This window comes from Carlito syrichta, unplaced genomic scaffold (genome assembly GCF_000164805.1).
Source record: "Carlito syrichta isolate Samal-C Ts95f unplaced genomic scaffold, Tarsius_syrichta-2.0.1 Scaffold301619, whole genome shotgun sequence".
NCBI classification, from domain to species: Eukaryota; Metazoa; Chordata; class Mammalia; order Primates; family Tarsiidae; genus Carlito; species Carlito syrichta.
Genome location: NW_007245715.1, coordinates 753749 through 764601, shown reverse-complemented (window position 1 = coordinate 764601; position 10853 = coordinate 753749). Strand labels below are relative to the sequence as shown.

Genomic DNA, 10853 nt, shown 5'->3' with positions numbered 1-10853 from the left:
TCGCCCAGACTGAAGTACAGTGGCCGCTCCCGGCCACCGCAGCCTCGACCTGCTGGGCTCCAGCGATCCTTCCGCCTCAGCCTTCCGAGTAGCCGGAATTACAGGCATGCGCTACCACGCCCGGCTGATTTTTTGATTTATTGTAGAGATGAGGTCTCGAACCTGCAGGCTCAGGCAATCCACTCACCTCAGCCTCCCAAAGGCGCGGGATTACAGGCTGAGCCACCAAGCCCGGCTGAGGCATCATTTTTGAAAAGTTGAAAACCTGATTCTCAGACAAGCAATGGTGAACATGTGTCAGAGACTTATTTGTCTCATTTATGAGGGAACCAGAGGATGACAAAAGTTCTGTAGGGCAATAACCTTTGGGCTTCTCTTTTGTAGCCAACAGGCATCACTTCCAGCTTACCAACTCTCTCTTTCTCTATACATTCATATCTCATGTTGCTGAGTCTGGGCCTAACCAGAAAATAGTAGGTCAGACAAAGTTGCTTTTCCTAGAGAGTGAGATGGCCCTGAGGGCCATGCTCTAGTGTGGCTTTGAAAGAGTATCCAGTGCACTTGTCACCTTCTTTCCAAGTACTGGATACATTGTTGAAACACGTGACACTTCTCTGACCACCCACTTTGGGCCTAGAGCATGATCATGAGGCGAGCAGCTCATGGATTCCCTGGGTGGAGGGGAGGAGGCCAGGTGAAGAGCAACTACGCCAAGGTTCCTGGGCAGGCATGGCGGGGGAAGCGTGGGGAGTGGGCTTAGGGATCTGCACCATGGGGAATGAATGGGGAGATTTAGGACTGGCACTTTGGTTTGAATCAACAGTTATTTGGTGAGGTTAGGTGCTATGATTAACCGATTTTTCTGATGAGGAAGCAAGCTTAGATTAGGAGCTGGCTCAGAGTTGCCAGACTAAGTGGTGAAGCCCAGAGTTAATCCAGACCTGTATCTCCTGAACCAACGGCGTGTGGGAGGCCACTGAGTGGGAGGTGGAGATGACACTGTGTGTGTTCATGTGTGTGAGCTAGCACTGAGCAGGAGTAGAGGTGACACTGTGTATTTGTGCATGTGTATGTGTGTGTGTGTGAGCAAGCACTGAGCCAGAGGTGGAGGTGACACTGTGTGTGTGTATGCGCGCTGAGAGGTGGAGGTGACATTGTGTGTGTGTGTGTGTGTGTGTGCATGCACTGAGCCAGAGGTGGAGGTGACACTGTGTGTGTGTGTATGTGTGTGTGTGTGTGCGTGTGTGCCCATGCACTGAGAGGTGGAGGTGACATTGTGTGTGTATGTGTATGTATATATGTGAGCATGCACCGAGCCGGAGGTGGAGGTGACACTGTGTGTGTTCATGTGTGTGAGCTAGTACTGAGCAGGAGTAGAGGTGACACTGTGTATGTGTGCATGTGTATGTGTGTGTGTGTGAGCAAGCACTGAGCCAGAGGTGGAGGTGAACTGTGTGTGTGTATGCGCGCGCTGAGAGGTGGAGGTGACATCGTGTGTGTGTGTGTGTGTGTGTGTGTGTGTGTGTGTGTGTGTGTGAGCAAGCACTGAGCCAGAGGTGGAGGTGACACTGTGTGTGTATATGCACATGCTAAGAGGTGGAGGTGACATCATGTGTGCGTGTGTGTGTGTGTGAACATGCACTGAGTCGGAGGTGGAGGTGACACTGTGTGTGTGCGTGCGTGCCCACGCACTGAGAGGTGGAGGTGACATCGTGTGTGTATGTGTGTGTGTGTGTGTGTGTGTGTGAGCATGCACTGAGCCGGAGGTGGAGGTGACACTGTGTACGCACACATTTGCCCAATGGATGGGAGGTAGGAGGTGACTTCCTCCAGCAGCAGGTGCAGAGCCAGCCTGGTACGGTGACACTTCTGAACAAAGGCAACTGCAGGACTCCACATATCCTCACGGCAGGGCCCTCATTCCTGTCCCTCTTTAGCACCAGCTGCCTTAGACCCCAGGGAATTAGCTCAGCAGGCGGGGGCCACCGTGATGACAGCAGCTGGCCGTGCCTTTGACAGATCTGTGCTCCAGCTTTAGCACTGTTCCCAGGAAGGATGCCTCCTGTGGACTGGAAGGAAGAGGAGGAGAAGAGGCAGAAGGTGGGAAGGGGGTTGGGGGCCTGTAACTGGATCAGAGGCTATGTTGGTGGCAGTTGTGGCAGGGGCCTGAGGAGGGGTCTTGGGTGGGTGCAGCAAGACTGGGCCTGGGATTTGGGCTCACTGGTCATCCTGAGGGCAGCTCTTTGGGACACTGCAACTCTCAATCCCCTGTCTGTCCCAGAGTCCCTCGTGTCATCAACACAGCCTGGGTGGGCGTGATGTCTCCTGGTGGGAGGGCCCCAGGGAGCTCCCACCCATCGAGGGGGCAGTACACACAGACTCCGGAAAAAGACCTGGGTTTTGACTCCCAGTCTTGTCACATGTTAGTCGCACAGTCTTGGGCAATCTGTTAACCTTTGTCTCCATTTTCTCTCTGGTAAAATGGAGGCACTGCATGAACTATCTAAAGAGGTTGTTCAAGAATTACATGTGAACGAGTGCCCTGCACTCAGTGCTTGCTCCATGAGAATTTGGTTTCGTTTTTTGTGCCCATTACATTTGTAATACCTGGGGTCAGGTAAGCGCGTGTGCTCTCACTCTAGAACAGGCTCACCAGCCAACTCTTCAAGAAGGAAATTTTTCATATAGTTATCCATTATTGTGTGACAACACCAAAACTCAGGTAGATTGAAACAACCACTTTTCATTACAGCTCATCATTCCGAGGGTAGGGAATCCAGGCAGAGCTCAGCTAGTCGATTCTTTGCCCCATGTGGTATCAGTGGTGGTTGCCTAAGAGGGAATGGAGTTGGTAGATGGACTGGAAAGCCCACGTCTGGTGTGTGTTTAGGAGAGGTGAGAAGTTTGGACTCAGAGGCCTGCAAATGAGTCCTCTAGCATGGCGGTCTCAGGGTGACTGGACTTCCTATATGGAATTTCGTGGTTGCAAGAGAGAGTGTTAACTAATGACTAGAACATCACTTCCACATCATTCAGTTTGTCAAGCAAGTTGCTGATGCCAGCCTTGTTCCAAGTGGAGGGGAACTCCCCACTTCTCCATGGAGGAGGGGCCGAGATTTTGCAGTCATATTTAATCTAACACAGTTACCCTCAAGACAGATCTTACAAGGCATTTCTTTGCATAGATCTTTACCAGTGCCATTTTGGGGGTATAGCAAGAGTCCCGAATCGGCCATCAGGAAACCTATGTTTGAATCCAGTCAACCATCACTTTGAGCTCCCATGACACTAAAAGCCCTACATCTGATGCTGAGAATGTGAAGGAAGGTGAGAGCATGTTTCTGGGTTCTGGATCTTAGCCTGGACCTGCTTCTGATGCAGTGACCTCAGGCAAGTCATGTCTATTCTTGACATCCATTTTCCTGAAGGGGAGAAGGAGTAGGTGGTTAGATGTGCTGCCCATGAGTCTTTTCCTAGCTGCTGACTGACTCTACTGGGGAAACTGAGTGAGACCTGCCTGGCTTCATGCCAACTTTCCAGTTAGTCCCGGAGGTGTCTGTGTGCCTCCCATCTTTAGCAAAGTCACAGAAAAACAACTTTACAAAGCTCAGTAGGAAGAGGTGGCTAGTCTGTTTAGAAAATCCACAGCAGGACTCCTTTAAATTGCCAACTCTCGCAGAGCTCCAGAACAGGAATGGGTGTACAAAAATGGGAATTCCTGACCCTTTCTCAGAAACACCACTTCATTAAGCCCCACTTGCTTTGTGAACTCCAGTGCCTTGAGGGGTTTGAGATTTTCACCCCTTATCGAACCAAGGTGTAACAGGGAGAGGTCCAGGCCAGGAATCCCTCTGCTCACTGGTTCTAGACTCATCTCCTTACCCGAGAGGCCCTCGGAGCAGGCAAGCAGCCTGGATGGGGATCTCCAGAAAGTTTTGCAGGCCACCACACTCTCAGTCTCTGCCCTTCGGGACCACCCTGGAGCCCCAGATCATCTGGGCACCCTCGGGCTATCTGGGGAGGGACTGAGAGAGACAGACTTCAGCCAGCAGTGGAGGAGGGTGGACAAGGAGGGTTCTGGCCTGGAGCCAGGCTGTGAGATTTGGAATGATCCTGGGATCTGCAAATACTTGGAGCAGCTTTTGAACTTTGAAGTCATGAGTAATTGAGCCAACCATGTGCTGTATCCCACACCCGGGCCCTGCCTCCTCCCACTCACTCGCACACACGCACACGATTTGTTTACACCTGTTGCATACACACATCCCTTAGAGCAGACAGGCACCTTCCACAGAGGATTTATACTCAGTGCTAGGATGTGCTAAGAGCTTTCATACACTATCCCATTTAGTTCTGACAACAACTATATAAGGTGGTCACTGTTATCCCTATTTTACAGAAAAGAAAACTGAGCCAAGGAGAGGTAAAGAAATCTGCCGAAAGATCCACAGCTAATAAGTAGCGGGAAGTGGACTTTAACCCTTGTCCCTGTCCCCACCAGCTCAGGCTCTTTCGCAGGCTCAGCCCAATGCTGCTAGACATCATCGCTTTTGGGAACTCAAGGGGACATAGAACTTAAAACTAACTACATATTACAAAAGAAAAGACTGATAAATTCAACTGCATAAGAAAAGACAAAGAATAAACTATAATCTGGGAGAAAGTTGCCACTGATATTAAGTAAAAAAGCTAATCTCCACAATATATAGAGAGCTTCTAGTCATTTTAGAAAGAAAAAACATAATTTTTTTAAATGGGCAAAGGATAAAGACTGTTTTCTGCCGGGCTTGGTGGCTCAGCCTGTAATCCCACGCCTTTGGGAGGCTGAGGTGAGTGATTGCCTGAACCCGCGGGTCCGAGACCCGCCTGGGCAGCGAGACCTCATCTCTACAATAAATCAAAAAAATTAGCTGGGCATGGTAGTGTACACCTGTAGTTCCAGCTACTTGGAAAGCTGAGGTGGAAGGAACGCTTGAGCCCAGCAGGTCAATGCTAGGGTGGCCAGGCTATGAGTGTGCCACTGCACTCCAGCCTGGGCGATGAAGTGAGACTCCAACTCAAAAAAAAAAAAAAAAAAAAAAAAACAATCTTAACCAAATGAAAAGATGTTCAACCTCACTTATAAAAAGAATAATACACATGTAAACTATATTGACATTTATATATGACAAGTAATCAATTCCACATTATACAAAGAAATTCTACAATATAATCAGAAAAATACAAACAAATTATTATTTTGAGACAGGATCTCACTCTTGTCCAGGCCGGCGTGCAGTGGTGCGATCATAGCTCACTGCAGCCTTGAACTCCTGGGCTAAAGAGATCTTCCTGCTTTGGCCTCCCAAAGCACTGGGATTCCCATTGTGAGCCACTGTGCCTGGACCCAATTTTAATTTTTAAAATGAGCAAAAAGTTTCAACAAGCACTTCCAAAAACCAGTACACATTGATAAGTCTTCAGGGAATGTAAATTAAAATTACAGAATGCCACTATATGTCCACTAGAGTCTCTAAAATTAAAGACTCACAATATAAAGTAATGATAAGGATATTGAGCTACCCAGACTCTTGTATGTTGCTGGTGGGAATGTAAATTGGTATAGCCACTTTGGGGAAAGGTCTGATGGTCTCATAAAATGAAAACATATAACTATCCTATGATTGGCAATTCTTTGCATGGTTACATACCTCAGAAAAATTTATACATTTCTCATCTTCCCTAAAACGTTCTCTTATGCTCCTTTGCAGTCAGTCCCACTTGTCTCAGGAAACCACTGATCTACTTTTTGTCAATATAAATTAGATTTTTATGGCCAGGCATGATGACTCACGCCTGTAATCCCAGCACTTTGGGAAGTGGGAGGATTGTTTGAGTCCAGGTGTTCAAGACCAGCCTGGGGAACAACATAACAAGACTTTGTCTCTACAGAAAAAAAAAAATTTGTAATTAGCTGGGTGTGGTAGTATGCACCTGCAGTCCCAACTACTCATGAGGCTGAGGTGAAAGGATCGCCTGAGCCCAGTTGGTCAAGGTTGTAGTGAGTCATGATCTTGCCACTGCACTTCAGCCTGAATGACAGAGTGAGCCCTAGACCCACATAAATAAATACATAAATAAAATATTTTTCTTTCCTAGAAATTCAAATCAGTGGAATAGTGCATTATGTATGCCTCTGTATCTTGCTTCCTTTGCTCCACATAATGTCTTTGAGATTCATCAATGCTGTTATATTTCTTTTTATTGCCAAGTAATATTCTATCATATAAACACACCACAATTTTGTTTATCCATTTACTACTGATGAATATTTGGATTGTTTCCAGTGTTTGGCTATTATAAATAAAGATGCTATGAACTTTGATGTACTGGTCTTTGTGTGGATATATTTTACATTTTTCTGGAGGAATTTAATTTCTTTAGGTGAGACATTGCTGGATTGTATAGTAAGTATATTTTAACTTTATTAAAAATAATTTTCCAAGAGGTTGTATCATGTTATATTCCCACCGGCAGTGTATGAAAATTCCAGTTCCTCTGTGTCCTCAGTTTTTTTTTGGTTTTGTTTTTTTTTGAGACAGAGTCTTGCTCTGTTTCCCAGGCTGGAGTCAGTAGCATGATCATAGCTCACAGCAACCTCTAATTCTCAGGTCAAGCTATCCTCCTGCCTCCGTTATCCAAGCAGTTGGGACTACAGACACATGCCACCATGCTCAACTAAGTCTTTTCATTGGCTTAATGATGACTTTAGAAGAGCAGAAGTCTACTTTTTTTTTTTTTAATAGAAGGCAAGATTTATTGAGAGGACAAGAAAGCTCCCAGAGTGGGAGGGGACCTGAGGGAGTTGCCCCAGAAATTTACATTTTGATGAAAGCTAATTTATCGTTTTTCAAAGTTTGTGCAAAGACCTTTTCTTGTGTTCTTTATTTGAGGTTTTATAAATCAGCATTTACAATTACTTCTGTGATTCATTTCAAGTTAAATTTTGTGTGTGGTATGAGGTGAGTGACAAGGTTTTTGTTTTCATATTGCTGTTCATTGGATCCAGTACCATTTGGTTTTGGGTTTTTGTTGTTGTTTTGAGTTGGAGTCCCACCCCATCACCCAGGCTGGAGTGCAGGGGCATGCTCATGGCCACCCCAGCGTTGATCTGCTGGGTTCAGGCGATCCTTCCACCTCAGCCTTCCAAGTAGCCAGTACAGATGCACACTACCACACCCAGCTAATTTTTTGATTCATTATAGAGATGAGGTCTGGCCAAGTTACCCAGGCTGTTCTCGAACTCATAGGCTCAGGCAATCCCCTCACCTCCATCTCCCAAAGTGCTGGGATTTACAGACTTGAACTACCGCATCTGGCCAAACATTTGTGAAAAAGACTATATTTTCTCCCAATGAGTTATCTTGGCACCATGAAAACCAGTTTGACTAAAAATGCACAGGCTAGCCAGGCTCGGTGGCTCAGCCTGTAATCCCGTACCTTTGGGAGGCTGAGGTGAGTGAATTGCCTGAGCCCGCGGGTTCGAGACCCGCCTGGGCAGCGAGACCTCATCTCTACAATAAATCAAAAAATTAGCCAGACGTGGTAGCGCGCCTGTAATTCCGGCTACACGGAAGGCTGAGGCGGAAGGATCGCCGGAGCCCGGCAGGTCGAGGCTGCGGTGGCCGGGAGTGGCCACTGCACTCCAGTCTGGACGACAGAGTGAGACTCCAACTCAAAAAAAAAAAAAAAAGCACAGGCTTATTTCTCTATTCTCATCCATTGAGCTACATATCTATCCTTTCATTGACACCTCAGTGTCTTGATGCCTTACTGTAACCTGACAACTCTTTTTTTTTGGAGTCAGGGTTTCACTCTATCACAGAGGTTGGAGTGCAGTGGCATAATCATGGCTCACCTCCTGGACTCAGGCGATCCTCCTACCTCAGGCTTCCACAGTAACTCTTTTTTATTTTTTATTTTTGATAAGCATCTTTTCTTTTCATAAATCCTCTAGTAGAAAATGGAGAATTCACAGCCTTTACTTAGAAGAAGGCTATGTAAATAGTACTTTGCACGTGCAGCTCACCAACATACCCATATTGGAAACATCAGTATTTCCACATCACAATTCCCAAAAAGACTTCAAAGTCTCAAAATTCTGCATCTCCTTTGGCTTGCTTCTCTTTCAACTCCACCCAGGCTTTATTAATGGTTCGCTTCATGTCATCATCTCCATCTTCATAAATTTTCTTTAGAACATTCATGAGCCCCTCACTAGTATCTGTTTCAGTGTCATATGAAGGCTTTTCTTTTTCTTTGCACTCTTTTTCAACCTGAGTCAGGTAGTCCCACCTAGTGTTTTCTGCTTTCTCTCTACATAAGATAAGAACGGTATATCTTGACTGTTTTGGAACTGCCCTCCACAGAGATAGGCTTCAGGAGATTGCTCACAATCGTGAAATAACTCTTCCCATTGAGATTCTTTACCAGAAGACCAAATGACCTCTCAGTGAAATGCTCCTGTACATTCTCAGTAGGAGCCCGATGAACTCCAGTTAGGGTGATATAAATTTTCACAAACTTATCTGATTGATCCCACCCATGATTACTGATTTTCACTGTGTATCCTGTTGTAATGGGAGTGACCACGGCAGCTGATTTTTCATTGTCAAGGACTTCTGTTTTCTTCTGTGATTTCTGTTGCACCTTGTTCTTGATTTCTGTCTCAATCCTGGATTTTTCAGCTATGAGGGCATCACATACTCTTTTCCTAGTGGCCTTTTCCAGCAATTCCTTTACTTCTTCTAGATCTTTCTGTAGCTCCTCCAGGGCCACAACCATGGTCAGCGGCCAGGCCACAGCCTCACAGGAAACGCTAGCCGAGCACGCCCCGCCTGAGTGCACACCCCCACAGTAACTCTTAAATCTAGAAGTGGTGTAGGTCCTCCAAATTTCTTTATCAAAAGTGTTTTTGGCTAGTTTAAGTTTTTTAATTTTCCATACATATTTTATAGTCAGAATTCAATTTCTACAAAAAATCTTCTAGAATTTTTATTGGAATTACTTTGAATTTATAGATCAATTTGGGGATAATTGACATCTTAAGAATACTGAGACTTCTGACCCATGAATATTATATATCTCTCCATTTATTTGACTATTCTTTCATTTTTCTCAGCAATGTTTTATAGTTTTTTGTGTACCTACTTTGCACATATTTATTAAATTAATGAAATTTATATTTTCAGTGCTATTGTAAATGTTAATTTTAGAATTTCTTTTTCCAAACTTTTTTGCTAGCATATAAAAATACAATTGACTATTTTTTTATAACTGAGCTTTTATCCTGTGCTATTAGTTCTAGTAGTTTTTGTGTAGATTATTTATGATTTTCCATCTACAGAATCTTGCTCTCCTTGAATAAAGCTAATTTTACTTCTTTCTTTCCAATTTGTCTGCACTTTTGGAGTCTCACTCTGCCACACAGACTTGAGTGACTTGCTCACGGCTACAGCACTTCTGATCTGCTGGGCTCAGGTGATCCTTCCACCTCAGCCTTCCAAGTAGCTGGAACTATAGGTGTGTGCCACCACACCTGGCTAATTTTTTTATTTATTGTAGAGATGAGGTCTTGCCAAGTTTTCCAGGCTGGTCTCGAACCCCTGGGCTTAGGCAATCCTCTAGCCTCTACCTCCCAAAGTGCTAGGTTTACAGGTGTGAGCCACTATGTCCAGCCTGTCTGCAGTTTTTTTCCTTGTAACCTCTTTGTTTGGTTTTGACATCAAGGTAATGTTAAGCCTCATAATACAAGCCTGAAGTGTTCCCTTATTCTTTAGTATATGAAAGAGTTTGTGTAGCGGTGATATTAATTCTTTCTCAAAGATGTATGTTATCTGAACTTGTGTTTAATTAAGAATTCAGTTTCTTTAGTAGATATAGGGTTATTTGGGTATTCTATTTTTTTTTTTTTTTTTGAGTTGGAGTCTCACTCTGTCACCCAGGCTGCAGTGCAGTGGCACACTCATGGCCACCGCAGCATCGACCTGCTGGGCTCTGGCAATCCTTCCACCTCAGCCTTCCAAGTAGCCAGAACTACAGGTGCGTGCTACCACACCCAGTTAATTTTTTGATTTATTGTAGAGATGAAGTCTTGCCAAGTTGCCCAGGCTGGTCTCGAACCCGTGGGCTCAGGCAATCCACTCGCCTCAGCCTCGCAAAGTACCGGGATTACAGGCTGACCACAGAGCTCAGCCGAATATTCTATTTCTTTAGTAGTTTTGTTAATTTGTGTCTTAATAAAATTTATTTTATCTAAGTTGCCAATTTATTGTTATTAATTGTCATTTTGTTTAGGATATTTCTTTATTATCTTTTTTTTTTTGAGTTGGAGTCTCACTCTGTTGCCCAGACTGGAGTGAAGTGGCTGCTCCCAGCCACCGCAACCTCAACCTGCTGGGCTCCACCGACCTTTTCACCTCAGCCTTCCAAGTAGCTGGAATTACAGGTGCGCCTACCACGCCCGGCTAATTTTTGGTTTATTGTAGAGATGAGGTCTCGCCAAGTTGCCCAGCCTTGTCTCGAACCCGCGGACTCAGGCAATCCACTCACCTCAGCCTCCCAAAGGTGCGGGATTACAGGCTGAGCCACCAAGCCCAGCTTCTTTATTATCTTTTTAATGTATACAGTATCTGTGGTGATGTCTTTTTCATTCCCAACAGTGGTAATTTGTGTCTTCTCTCTCCTCTATTTTCTTTATAATTCTAAGTAGAGTTTTATCAGTTTTATTGATCCTTTCGCAGTAATTTTTTTTTTTTTTTGCGTTGGAATCTCACTCTGTCACCCAGACTGGAGTGCAGTGGCATGCTCCCAGC

The 10853-nt window shown here is 45.1% G+C and overlaps 1 pseudogene across 1 annotated transcript; it reads right to left on the bottom strand.

The window, feature by feature from the left end:
• Positions 1–8132: 8132 nt before the first annotated feature.
• On the bottom strand, positions 8133–8823 carry LOC103257219 (annotated as a pseudogene). Its single transcript, XR_504118.2, has one exon. The product of XR_504118.2 is annotated as a calcyclin-binding protein pseudogene (transcript).
• Between the last annotated feature and the right edge of the window lie 2030 nt (positions 8824–10853).